This window comes from Pleurodeles waltl, chromosome 1_1, assembly GCF_031143425.1.
Source record: "Pleurodeles waltl isolate 20211129_DDA chromosome 1_1, aPleWal1.hap1.20221129, whole genome shotgun sequence".
NCBI classification, from domain to species: Eukaryota; Metazoa; Chordata; class Amphibia; order Caudata; family Salamandridae; genus Pleurodeles; species Pleurodeles waltl.
In genome coordinates this window covers 524,654,751-524,668,298 of record NC_090436.1, presented here as the reverse complement: position 1 = coordinate 524,668,298, position 13,548 = coordinate 524,654,751, and the positions used below count along the sequence as shown (strand labels likewise).

The 13,548-nt window shown below is 47.6% G+C and overlaps 1 protein-coding gene across 3 annotated transcripts in view; it reads right to left on the bottom strand.

Moving 5' to 3' along the window:
• Positions 1-13,548, bottom strand: part of SLF1 (SMC5-SMC6 complex localization factor 1) — a 673,081-nt gene that overhangs the window by 657,452 nt on the left and 2,081 nt on the right. The window lies entirely within an intron of this gene.

Here is a 13,548-nt window from a genome sequence, read left to right as displayed (position 1 = left end):
CCTCTGGCGCGGCCGCCATATGAGGTAGGAGGGGGGGAGGGGTCAGCTGGGGGCGAATGGGAGCTGGGGGGCGGGGGCGTGCAGGAGGTCGCGGCGGGAAAGCGCGAGGGAGGGGGGGACAGGTAGAGTGAGAAGAGCTGGGGGAGGGGGTTTAAGGGTGGAGGGGGGTGAGTGTTAGGAGGTTTAGGAGATTAGGGAGAAAGATAGAAGTAGGGTTGTGAAGATAGTGGAGGGGGGTTGTAGAGGTGGAGGGGGGTGAGAGGTAGAGTGAGAGGATAGGAAGATAGGTAATAGAGGGGGTGGTGGGGGGGAGAGATAGAGAAATAGAGAAAATAGATAGATAGGGAAATCGATAGAGAGATAGGAAGATAGGAGGAGGTGGAGAGTGAGGGAGTTAGATAGTGGGATAGAGAGATAGGTAGATAGGAGGAGTGAGGGAGGTAGATAGTGAACGGGTTAGATAGGGGAGATAGAGAGGGGGATGCGAGTGAGGGAGGGGGATGGGGCAGGAGCAGGAGGGCAGGCGCGGGGAGAAGAGGACGGAGGAGGCAGAAGAGCCGAAGGCAGAAGATAGAAGACAGAAGACCAGAAGGAGAGAAGAAAGGAAGACCGGAAGAACAGAAGAACACAGAAGAACACAGAAGAACACAGAAGAAGATACAGAAAACGAAGAACAGAGGGCAGAAGACCACCGAAGAAGATGAGGAAGAAGAGTGAAGACGGGGAAAAGAAGAGTACAGAAGAAGATTACAGACGAGGAGCGAGGAGGAAGAACAGAAGAACAGAGAAGAAGAAAAGAAGCAGGAGAGAGGGTGAGTAGCGCGGGGCAGAGCGAGGGGCTGGGAGGTGGGGGGGTACTTACTGTGAGGTGGGTCTCAGGAACTCAGGAACCTGGAGGGGCTGCAGCGGCAGGGGGAGCGACCTACCCTTGGGTCAAGGGTCGCTACCACTGTCGCGCAGCGGCCGCCATATGAGGTAGGAGGGGGGGAGGGGTCAGCTGGGGGCAAATGGGAGCTGGGGGGCGGGGCGCGCAGGAGGTCGTGGCGGGAAAGCGCGAGGGAGGGGGGGACAGGTAGAGTGAGAAGTGCTGGGGGAGGGGGGTTTAAGGGTGGAGGGGGGTGAGTGTTAGGAGGTTTAGGAGATTAGGGAGAAAGATAGGAGTAGGGTTGTGAAGATAGGGGAGGGGGGGTTGTAGAGGTGGGTGAGAGGTAGAGTGAGAGGATAGGAAGATAGGTAATAGAGGGGGTGGTGGGAGGGGGGGAGAGATAGAGAAATAGATAGAGAAAATAGATAGATAGGGAAATCGATAGATAGGGAAATAGACAGAGAGATAGGAAGATAGGAGGAGGTGGAGAGTGAGGGAGTTAGATAGTGGGATAGAGAGATAGAGAGATAGGTAGATAGGAGGAGTGAGGGAGGTAGATAGTGAACGGGTTAGATAGGGGAGATAGAGGGGGATGCGAGTGAGGGAGGGGGATGGGGCAGGAGCAGGAGGGCAGGCGCGGGGAGAAGAGGACGGAGGAGGCAGAAGAGCCGAAGGCAGAAGATAGAAGACAGAAGACCAGAAGACCGGAAGAACAGAAGAACAGAAGACCAGAAGAACGGAAGACCAGAAGACCGGAAGACCAGAAGACCAGAAGACCGGAAGACCGGAAGACCGGAAGACCGGAAGACCGGAAGGAGAGAAGAAAGGAAGACCGGAAGAACACAGAAGAACACAGAAGAAGATACAGAAAACGAAGAACAGAGGGCAGAAGACCACAGAAGAAGATGAGGAAGAAGAGAAGAAGAGTGAAGACGGGGAAAAGAAGAGTACAGAAGATTACAGACGAGGAGCGAGGAGGAAGAACAGAAGAACAGAGAAGAAGAAAAGAAGAAAAGAAGCAGGAGCAGGAGAGAGGGTGAGTAGCGCGGGGCAGAGCGAGGGGCTGGGAGGTGGGGGGTACTTACTGTGAGGTGGGTCTCAGGAACTCAGGAACCTGGAGGGGCTGCAGCGGCAGGGGGAGCGACCTACCCTTGGGTCAAGGGTCGCTACCACTGTCGCGCAGCGGCCGCCATATGAGGTAGGAGGGGGGGAGGGGTCAGCTGGGGGCGAATGGGAGCTGGGGGGTGGGGGCATGCAGGAGGTCGCGGCGGGAAAGCGCGAGGGAGGGGGGGGACAGGTAGAGTGAGAAGAGCTGGGGGAGGGGCGTTTAAGGGTGGAGGGGGGTGAGTGTTAGGAGGTTTAGGAGATTAGGGAGAAAGATAGGAGTAGGGTTGTGAAGATAGGGGAGGGGGGGTTGTAGAGGTGGGTGAGGGTGAGAGGTAGAGTGAGAGGATAGGAAGATAGGTAATAGAGGGGGTGGTGGGAGGGGGGGAGAGATAGAGAAATAGAGAAAATAGATAGATAGGGAAATCGATAGATAGGGAAATAGATAGAGAGATAGGAAGATAGGAGGAGGTGGAGAGTGAGGGAGTTAGATAGTGGGATAGAGAGATAGAGAGATAGGTAGATAGGAGGAGTGAGGGAGGTAGATAGTGAACGGGTTAGATAGGGGAGATAGAGAGGGGGATGCGAGTGAGGGAGGGGGATGGGGCAGGAGCAGGAGGGCAGGCGCGGGGAGAAAAGGACGGAGGAGGCAGAAGAGCCGAAGGCAGAAGATAGAAGACAGAAGACCAGAAGACCGGAAGAACAGAAGAACAGAAGACCATAAGACCGGAAGGAGAGAAGAAAGGAAGACCGGAAGAACGGAAGAACACAGAAGAAGATACAGAAAACGAAGAACAGAGGGCAGAAGACCACAGAAGAAGATGAGGAAGAAGAGAAGAAGAGTGAAGACGGGGAAAAGAAGAGTACAGAAGAAGATTACAGATGAGGAGCGAGGAGAAAGAACAGAAGAACAGAGAAGAAGAAAAGAAGAAAAGAAGCAGGAGCAGGAGAGAGGGTGAGTAGCGCGGGGCAGAGCGAGGGGCTGGGAGGTGGGGGGGTACTTACTGTGAGGTGGGTCTCAGGAACTCAGGAACCTGGAGGGGCTGCAGCGGCAGGGGGAGCGACCTAACTCTTGAAAAGTAGAGTGGAACGACACAGAGCAGAGTGGTGTGCCCTAGACTGGAGTGATATAACGTGTAGTGGTGAAGAGGGCAATGGTGCAGAGTAGAGTGGCATAGAGTGCATTGCCATAAAGTAGAGTGTTGCAAAGTAGAGTAGAAAGGCATAGAGGGAAGTGGCATACACTGGAGTGGTACAGAGTAGAGAAGAGTGCAATGACAGAGAATGGAGTAGGGTAAAATGGAATGGCGTAGAGTGCAGTGGTGCAGAGTAGAATAGAGTGGCATGGAGTGGTGCAGAGTAGAGTGGAGATGGCTTTAAGTGGAGTGTGCATTGTGTGGTAGCGCACTGCCACTACAGACAACACATTTTCAATTGAAATGACCATTATATTTGAGCAGACATACAGTTTTACTGTTAAAAATATACAGAGCACAAACAATAATTTGTGGAAATATCATCAATTAGTGTCATTATTTGTTTTGATCGACCTAAAGTATTTGTTTCCACCACACTTCAGAATTTCAAAAAAATGTGCTTCATTTGTGTGTTTGTAATTCAGATATATTCTTAAATTCCTGCACAGTTAATTTACAGACATTCACATTTTTTGTATGCTACAGAAAAGCCTTTCCTTGTACAACAAGATTGTCGCATATACTTTCACAGTAAGCTTGTCACATAAATCCTCTCACTTTGAAGTAAGAGAAAGAAGAGTAAACACCAAGCTCTCTCAGAAAATAGTCTGACATTTGACCTCTGTCTCTGAATGTACAGCAAATGTGACAAGCTAAGAACACGAATTGGGGGCTTGTTTAAAGAGAGAGAACATTCGCGGAAGAATACAAGGAGCAATGGTAAACAGGAAATGCTCAATGGGATGGACAAAGACATGAAGGACAGCCCAAAAAGCTTCCATCTTATGAACTCTCTTCCTCACATGCTATGCCCAGTCATAAATTCAAATCACAACAACAACACCATGCAAACTGTAAAGCTTAATAGAAAAGGTATATGGGCAGGAGAAAAGCACAGAATAGCATCCTCCACCCATCAAAAATCAAACAAGGTTGGTTGTGTGGGCCTTTCAAATATTCTGCCAGCTCAGGTACATGGCAGAACATGGTCAGTCAGAATCTGGACACAATTGGTGCTTTATGGACCAAACCATGGCTGGGCAGTACAGATGGCAAGTTCCATGAATGTTAAAGAAAGATATGGTTTGGGGGTCTCTCCTTTCCCCCAGTCCCAGGAGCTATACTGCAAGCATGTGATGTTGTGTCTTTGAAGAGCTGCCTCACTAACTTCCCTTTCCCACTGACACCACTTTTTGGTAGCCCAGAGTTGAGTGCCACACAAAACAGCAGATACTTTAAAATATGAAGGCAAAGGCTTTGCAAAAGATTAAGAGAAATGTTTGAGGCTTCTGAGACCAAGTCCTTCCACACTGTAATGTATATATTTATATGAGTTATAGTTACTTGACCTAACCATAACTGCTGAATTTCGATGGTTTTGTGACAGCAAATTCAGATCCTAACTATGTCCCTGTAACCTTTATTTTTTAAGTGAATTTCTATGTTTTTTTTTATTCTATTTCCTAGCTATAACTTCCATGTAACCCTTTGTTTTTTTCATTAAATTTCATTTTTTTTTTACCTAAAGTAATTTTAATTACTATACATTAATCCCACCACCGCTGCGCACAGCCTTTGCTGCTCACGGCGGGGGGGTTGGCCCTGTGGCCAACCCCCTATAACCATACAACCCAACCCCGCGTCACTTCGGCCTTGCATGGCAGGGGTTGGTCACAGGTGAGGCACTGCAGCCAACCCTCTATAACCACCCAACCCAGCACATGTAAGTCTCTGAGTGGGTGTGTGCATGAGTACCTCAGTGGGTCTGTGAGTGGGTGTGTGAATGTCTGAGAGGGTCTGTAAGTTGGTGCATGAGGGTCTAAGTGGGTCTGTGAGTGAGTGTCTGACTGGGTCTGTGACTCAGTACATGAGTCTGAGTGCACCTGTGAGTGGGTGTATGAGTGTCTGAGTGGGTGTGTCAGTAGCTGTGTGAGTGAGTCGAGCTCAAAGGAACCTCCCCTGCCCTTTTATCCAACAAGAGTCCACAGTTTTGCACAAAATATCTACCCAAGTGGAGTTCTTTCTGCCTCATTGGGTAAATGTCCAGAACGTATTCTACACTACAGCTACGTATGGCACACAAGGAAATGTCACCAGTGACCTTGTGTGCGTTTTGGCAATAAAATTATTCCTGGTGCCTCTATCTAGAAACATGTGATAACATGAATCCTCCTATACAGAGGCCAGCAAGACTACAAAGACGTAAATCTCTGCACAACAAGGGTCCTTCCCGTTATCTAAATGACGTAAGTGCCTCATTGTTTTGTGGAGATGTCCTCGTATCCCACTGCATCAAAAACATGCTATTAAAACCGGCGGCAAACACACTGGGGGCATCCTGGTAAAAGGGGGGGAAGATATTTACATACTATTAAGGTGGATGGTGCGGGGCCAAGCAGACGGAGCCGACAGGTGATATGCACATTTTCATACTTGTAGCAATTTAATGCTAGAACCATGGACTCTGCTCTGACCCGGAGAGGACAAGAAAGAACCCACTCGTCACAGTCACATTTAGATTGCACTCCAATAGATCAGCAATGCATTCATCTCCACAAAGGGTTTCAGGTCCTTTTTCAATTAGCAATTGCTGAGTAAACAAACTTAATAGAAGAAGGTGGCAGATCTCTGCCAAGGGGACCCTATTCCCCAGGGTCCGGCCATAAACAAATGGAGTGGCCCCTCCTACCTGGGCTGATTTTGGCCCCGGGAGCCACATTCCTGGGGTCTGGCCCTGATTTAATAGGGAAGAGGGCCACGCAGCCCTCTTCCCCAGGCCAATTTCGGACCTGGGGACCCCATCCCTTGGGGCTCGGCCATGTCTCCTGGGGGGCCCCAGGCACCCAGTGTGCAATGGGAGTGTGGGGGAGCCTCAAGGCCCCTGTGTTCCCAGCCGGCTCCCTGCCTCCTGCGGAGCCGGCATTGCTATTGCACACAGGGAGCTGCTAAACATGCAGCTCCCTGTGTGCAAGAGCAATCGTTTCATCTCTTTTCCTACCCACATCTCTGCGGGCAGGGAAACAGATCAAACCTCCGCTTCCAGCGGACGAGAGCACTTTGACAGCTATCCCCCAGCTGGAAGTGGAGTGTTTGCTCAGACTTGGTGGGTGCTGTCAAAGCCTCTGTCAAGTCAGAGCAAACAGCTGTGTCCTGGGGGTGGGCACCGCAGGACATAGCAGGACCCAGCCCTGAGAGGCGGCAGTCCAGGTCTATAATTGGCTCCACGAGGTGGGGGGGGCGCACCGACCATGCCAATGTTTAATTTAGCCCCTTGGAGGGGGCAGATCGCGAGGCATCAGGGAAGGCCGTATGGGGCCCCCCCCATTAAAAATAAATGTTTTGCCCCAGAAAATGGTGGTCTCCAGAGCTTTGGGAAGCCCTAGGAGGGGTGTCCCATGCGCCCCCCTCCTTTTTTCACCCCCCAATGCTCCTGGAACCCGGCCCACCCAGGGGCAAAAATATAAGCAAATGCGGGAGATTGCACTTGCTTTATTTTTTTTAAAACAGCAAAATTTGCGGATCCGCGCAATTTTCATTGTGATTTTAAAAAAGAAATACCCGTAAGCCTTGGAGGGGTTCCTGGGGGACTCCTGCACCAAGGCTAGAGAGGTAGGGTAACAGTACTCTACCCCTTTTCCTTTTTTTTTTTTTTGGGACTCAGCTGAAGCCGAGTCTCAAAATGGCTGCCAACACTTCCTGGTTGACGTGTTGGCAGCCAATTAGATCTCTGCACAAGATGAGGAGTATTTGCGAAACCTTCTCGCCTCCCGATTTACATATTTAGTGTTCTTTTAATATAGTCTATATCTATTGAATGGATTTACACCCAGTAACAAAAAGGCTTCTTTCTGGACCAAAAGCTACCTTTCTTCCAAATTTGGTTTAATTCCGTCCAGCTGTTGTCGTGTTCAAAGTCCCTATGGGAATAATAAGGGGAAACACACGATTCCCCCTCCTCCCCCCATTCCCCCCCCCCCCCCCCTGTTTTCTCAGTCCCTGCTTGATGGATCACCCCGAAACTTCCCATGTACAACAAGATTCCCGGGAACACTCTGTTTGGAAAATTTCATGAAGATTCATCAAACTGTGCCAAAGATACAGGCAAGTAAAAATATGCATACATATTTTATCAATCTATCTCTCTACATATATGTAGATATATATATATATATATATATATATATATATATACACACACATACACACACACACACATATATATAATAATAATAACAATAATAATATATACATTATCTAATGGCAGTCACCACTAGGTAGTTATAGATAGGACCATGTTTCCATAGAAAAACCATTTTTTGACTTGCCTATATCTTTGGCACCATTTGACAAATCTTCACAAGATTTTCCAAAAAAAAAGTGTACCAGTGATTCTTGTTGTGTACAGAATGTTTCGGGGTGATTCATCAAGTGGGTGGCGAGAAAAATAGGTGGGGAGGGGGTCAAACAAATTGTGTATACCATGCTAATTTCCATAGGTTTGTTGAAAACTACTACAGCCCGAACCACTGGATGGAATTACACCAAATTTGGCAGAAAGCTAGCTTTAGGTAAGCTGATTGTGCTTTCCCTTATTTGGTGTAAATCCATTCAGTAGTTTTTGAGATACTAAGGGCAAAATAAATTTGGATATCTAGGGATGTGGGTCCTTCACAATGTATTCGCGAATAATACCGAGCTTGTGCAGGGAAATGCACATCTTTGATTAGCTGCCAACATTTCAACCAGGCAGTGCTTTCAGCCATTTTGGGACTCTGCTTCAGCAGAGTCCCACAAAAGAAGTGAAGTAAAAAAAGACAAGGGACCAGGGTCGAGTTAACCTGACCCGTTAGCTCTGTTGCTGGCTTTCCAGAGGGACCCCCTCCCCACCAAATGCGAAGAAAATACTTTTCTTTTAATTTTTGCTGTGATTTCGCAACGCAGCAATTTCACGGAAAGAAATTACAAAAATAAATAAGTCCAGACTTCCATGCTTGTATTTTACAAGCCCTCAGCAGGCCAGGTCCCGAGGGCATTCACAATTTCTATCTAGAGGGTTTGTGGGAGGGGGATGCGCTGCGCCGCTCCGGCCCCCCCCCTGCATCCCCAGTGACCACCGCTTCCCTGTGGCACTTTTCAAATAGATGGGGGGGGGCGCCCATCCCCACCCCCACAGCCCACCACCTCCCTGGGGCACTTTTCAAATAGATTGGGGTGGGGTGGGGTGGGGTGGGCCGGGCGACCCCCCCCCGCAGCCCTGGGGACCACCAACTTCCCGGGTTAAAGCCTACTACAATGCTGAGGGAGGGGGCACGCAGCCCCAGGGACCGCCACCTCCCTGTGACTATAACAAAAGTAAAGGGGGTCTGTTGTGGACCCTCCGGCCGCAGGAGATCACCACCGATCCAGGGCTATTGATTGTTGGAGGGGGGTGCATTCAGCCCATCTTGTAAAGTTGTTAATGACCCTGGTGACCGCCAGCTCCTGCTATGTCCCGGGGTGCCCACCTCTGTTTGCTCCACCTCGCCAGCCCACTAACAATGCATTCTTCACAACTGTGACATCTAGTGCAGAGAGGAATAGCCAATTGCCAGGTGGGCGCTCTTCTGCCACCACATGCAGTCCTGAGCTGTCTGTTATGCGATATGGACCGATTTGGAGAGGCAACTCTGGAGTTAGGCCAACTCAAATCTTACGCTCAACTGCAGGATCTGCATGTGCCATCAGTTGCACGGGACAAAGAGGTCACAAGAGGCTGGTAGCCTAAGAAATCTCAGAACCACCCTCACCAAGACCCAGGACTGAGCTAAAAATGTCAGGTTGATATCCTACATGTTCCAGACTCACTGCGGTGGTGGAAAGTCCTTCAACGCTTCTGTGTCCAAGACATGCCCTATGAAAGGAATCCTCTATGTAAGGCTTAGGCAGGACTGAAAAACACCTGTAAGTTCAAAAGCCTGGCTGTTTTCTGGAATTGGTCTGTGGCTGACTGCGGCACCCCGCCCCTGCCCTTATATTAGTCAGTCATCAAGGTGCAGGAATATATGTAACCCCAACCTCTGAAGTTAAGCTGTCACCAAAGTCATCACTTGTGTAACAACCCAATGAACTGAGGTAAGATCGAATATTAGATCACTTTCAATTTGTTGTGCTAACTACACAGTGAAGTGCAGATAGTGTTTGTGGTACGGCAGGAGGGGTATTTGACAACATGCATACCCTGAATCCACAGCAGATAGAATCTGAGCCAGAGTGACCCTTTTGAATTTGTCCTTCGCAGAAAGACATTCAGTGGTTGGTAGGTTCAGTGTAAGCCAGAGATCTCTGACTTCTTCGGCACAAGGAATTATCCGGCACCAGCTTGAAGGCACCTTTCAAACAAGACAGTAGAGTGTTGCATGGAGGGAATGTGTGGCCCTTTTTAACAATGAGTATAGCCCATCAGTCTGACGTGCTGTATTTCCACCTGGGGAGGAAATCTCATATTTTGCACTCTACCAGCTGGTTGTGGATCTGTGAGGGAAAATCAAAGTGGCTTAGGAGACTTTGCAGCAGAGGAAAAACAGCTGAAAGAAAGCTTTCCCCAGGTGTAAACAATCTCGGCAGCGAACAAGCCTCTTGCCCTAAACAGCCTAAGCTTGCTGCTGCACCAGCAGAAAAAGGCCGATGCTTCTGGTAAGCTGGTCCTCTGCAATGACCCGTAAACTTTCTATACAACTGTCAGGCTGGCTAACAATAACCCTAAGGATCGAGCAGTGGCATAACTATCTTTGAATCAAAGGAAAGCCGAGTCACGCTTCTCTCTGAACAGTCCAGACCCATCAAAGAACATGTCCATATAGGTATGCTTAGACATCCCTTGAACATCCATAAATACAATTAAAGGTGAGCAGACTCAAAAATACAATTAACTGACCACGATCCAAGTGTCCAATTAAAATTCCTTTTCATTCTTCGTCAAATTACAAAAGCACATAATAGCCAAAACGTTTTGTTTCTTTTTAACACTAAAGAACTTCTTGAGGGCAAAAGCTGTGCAGATTTTTGCAAGATACTTTCAGCTAGCCATCCTGTGATTCCATTATGGTGATAAGTTTGGTAATCAGTCACATGGTAATGACATGGAGTATGTAATGTTGGTCACTTTTCAGATACTAGTACGGTTGGGTCCCTGGTGTGCCTTCTCAGCACTACAATGGTGCCAACAGCACGTACTACGAGGTAGGTGGTATCCATGCCTGGAGCTGCACTACCTTTGACACATCCTGTCTGTTTTGAATCGTTTGGGCCTGTGAGTTAATGAGGTCCTCCAAAATGTATGGGTGTACCTGCCGAGAAGGCACATCATATGCAAATAGGGTAATGCCAGGTTAGCTGAGGAAAACATTTTTTTGTCAAAAGTATTGATATATTTCGAATCCTTCCCCACACAGGAGGGGCAGGGAGAAGGTTCGAAGGAAAAGCATTTAGATCGACTTTAACTGTGGATGCCGGCACCAAACGACTTTCATGCTTTGGGTGTCATGTCAAAAAATTAGGTTCATCAAAGTTTTGTCTATGTTCTCTGGTTACAGGTCAGCTTAACAGAGGGGGTGAACAAGACACAGCTAAAGTGGCCTTGTGAATGTCCGTAAGGGCCTAGCTAAATGGGACTAGTGGCTCAGACGAAGTTGAAGCTTGTTGAATCATTTCAGCCAATAAATTGACTTAAGTTTCAAGAGTAGGCACATTTAAGTGTACTGTTCTTTGCACTACTACAGCAAACAAGTCACTTTCTTCCACTGGTGGACTATGTGGAGAGCCATCTCTATATCTGGTGAAGTTTCTAGTTACCTGGCATTCATCAAGTCTAAATATAGAGCTTTATCAATGTAATGAGAGGGGGAGCAGACTGTCCGCCTCCTCGTCATCATCAGTGTCCTGGTGGGCATTAGGTAGTCCATTCACCTCATGGCAGTCGAAGCTAAAGAGGGCTTCTATTTTCTGCAAGTACTGATGTCAAGGGAGAGGCTGAAGCTAAAGGTCTGGCTGTACAATTGCTGGTTGTGCTTGTGCTGGTTATTTCATAGTACAATGTAGACCTGTCACATGCCATCATCAGTTTGGGGTCAGAAACCAGTGCTGCAATAGGATCCAGACCAGGCTGATTCAGCATCAGCACAGAAGGAACTGGTGGGGACACTGTGGCCAGAATAGAAGCCTCACCTGGCTTTGGTATGGGCCCGGGAACAGGTCCTGAGGGGGCAGCTGGTGTTGAGAAAAAAAGGCCCACTGGCATGAGTCCAACTAAAAGTCCCTGCAAATCCATGGAGCCCGAATTCACACAATGAGTGTGAAGCATATGGAAAATGTGCAGCATAGCCTCCTTGAAAGCTATTGCTTGCTGCGGAGTAGATAACGTCCCAGGGAATTCAGGACATGCTGGGACCATATTGGAGTCAAAAGAAACTGACAGTTTAAATAACCCGACCCTGAATGAATCTAGCTGGATTTTCCTGACTTATTGTGTGTTTCCAACTTACCAGTAGACATCAAGTAGGAACAGGATTTTGTGCAGAACAAAACTCGTGAATTCAACAGAGAATTACCCTATCACATGAAGCAGGACTTCTGTTTCAAACGCAATGTAAAGGTTCACCTCCAGCTCCTGGCTGCCTTTGATTGCAGTGTTATCACACAACTTCAAGTGATGACCAGAGATCAAGCATCACAGGAACACTTTGTGAGAGTCAGTGGCTGACATATGTTTCTTGTCGTCAATGTACACCTTAAATCCTGTTGCTTTCATGGAAGACAACTTTCCCAGCACACTGCATGTGACAAATGTTGTAGTCATCGGAAAACCAACAAATTTGGTAGTGCAGCTCCAGATCCACATCGAAGAGAGAGCAAAGAAAAGAACTGATGTCAATCTGCAGGGGTGATGCATATATGAGACTTTGCTTTCAGGATGACCTGAAGTCACACAGAGCCATATGGCACGAACTACAGGCACAAAGGAAGCATTGCTGCAAAAAATCTCCGGATCCAGTCTGGTGGGTGGAAAAAGTCTAAAGGTGAGGCATCTGCGATCATAAATACCCATCAGAAAGAATGGGTGACTGCTCTGACTTTGTGGCCCAGATTCCTTGCAGTGATGCTTTAACTGCCCGAATCATCTTAACACTCTGCTCTCGGTTTCATTTGCTACCTCAGTTATTGTGAGGTGGAATAGAGCGGAGAACGTCCAGTGTTTAAGAGCTCCGCTATCACAGTATGTTTTTGGGCTTCATGTGTATTAACCCATTACGCCATCTACTCCGAGACAATTCTGCCCCCATCCCACCTCCCAAAGACCTGGAAAAAAAGGTATATGCAATCTTTAAAAAACGAAAATCTGACATCCACGGATTACCAAATATCGGATTTATCTAATGCATGTTGGACAATTTACCAATTTATACAGACAAAAAAGAAAAGAAGGCAAGGAGGAGATGAAAAAAGAAATGTGGTGGATAAACTACTACTCAGGCCAGGGTTAGCCTTGGGTTTATCTAGATAAGCTTCCATTCTCTTCAACAAACAAGATCAGTTGGTCCTTAGAAGGAAGTGAAGCGGGCAGAGAAAGGCAGAGATGTTTTAATAACCTCACTTTTTTATTTTGAAGGTGAATGTAACAGATTTTAGAGGAATGAAAAGGGAGATGCTGGAGCGGTTTATGGAGGGGGCAGATGTATTTTGACAACATTTCTACTGTTCCACAGACAAAGTGTAATCTCTTAAAATTAATAATTGAACCTAGAAACTCAATATAAATACTGCATGTCGTGTGAATGATTTGGTTTTTGAGGTGCTGCCCTATCTGCCATTCAAACAATTTAATTCTGTCTTAGCCTAGCAGCCTTTCAGTCAGTTTAAGGACATTTCACTGTTGGAAAGTCACTGGCCAACGCCCTACGTCAGTGATCATCTCAAGATGAAGTATCCGTTGTACTCCATTTCACATCTTTCGCCAGAGCATCCCTTTTGTGTAGAGCAACTCTTTCTCCATTTTCCCTTGTGTTTGTACTGTGTTTTTTTGTGATGCGGAAAGGGACAGACAAAATTTGAAATAAAATCCTGGAAGCGCTTCTGCAATCCACTCATTGCAGGGGTGCCCTCATTAACATGTTTTATTTGGTTATTGGGGTTACCCTCGCTGCCCGCCCTCCTCATTTCTCACTTTTGTTGTACAGGGCACCACCCCGAACATCCATTTTTTTAATTAATCGGAGATGACCTTCGTGAAACCGCTAACTCATGTGTTTTTTCCAACAGGGGATGCCCCCAATATACCTGCTTTTGCCGTCACTCCCTTTCCAAAAACAACTGCTGTGCTGTTTAATGCTGCGGTGAAGTAAAGACAAC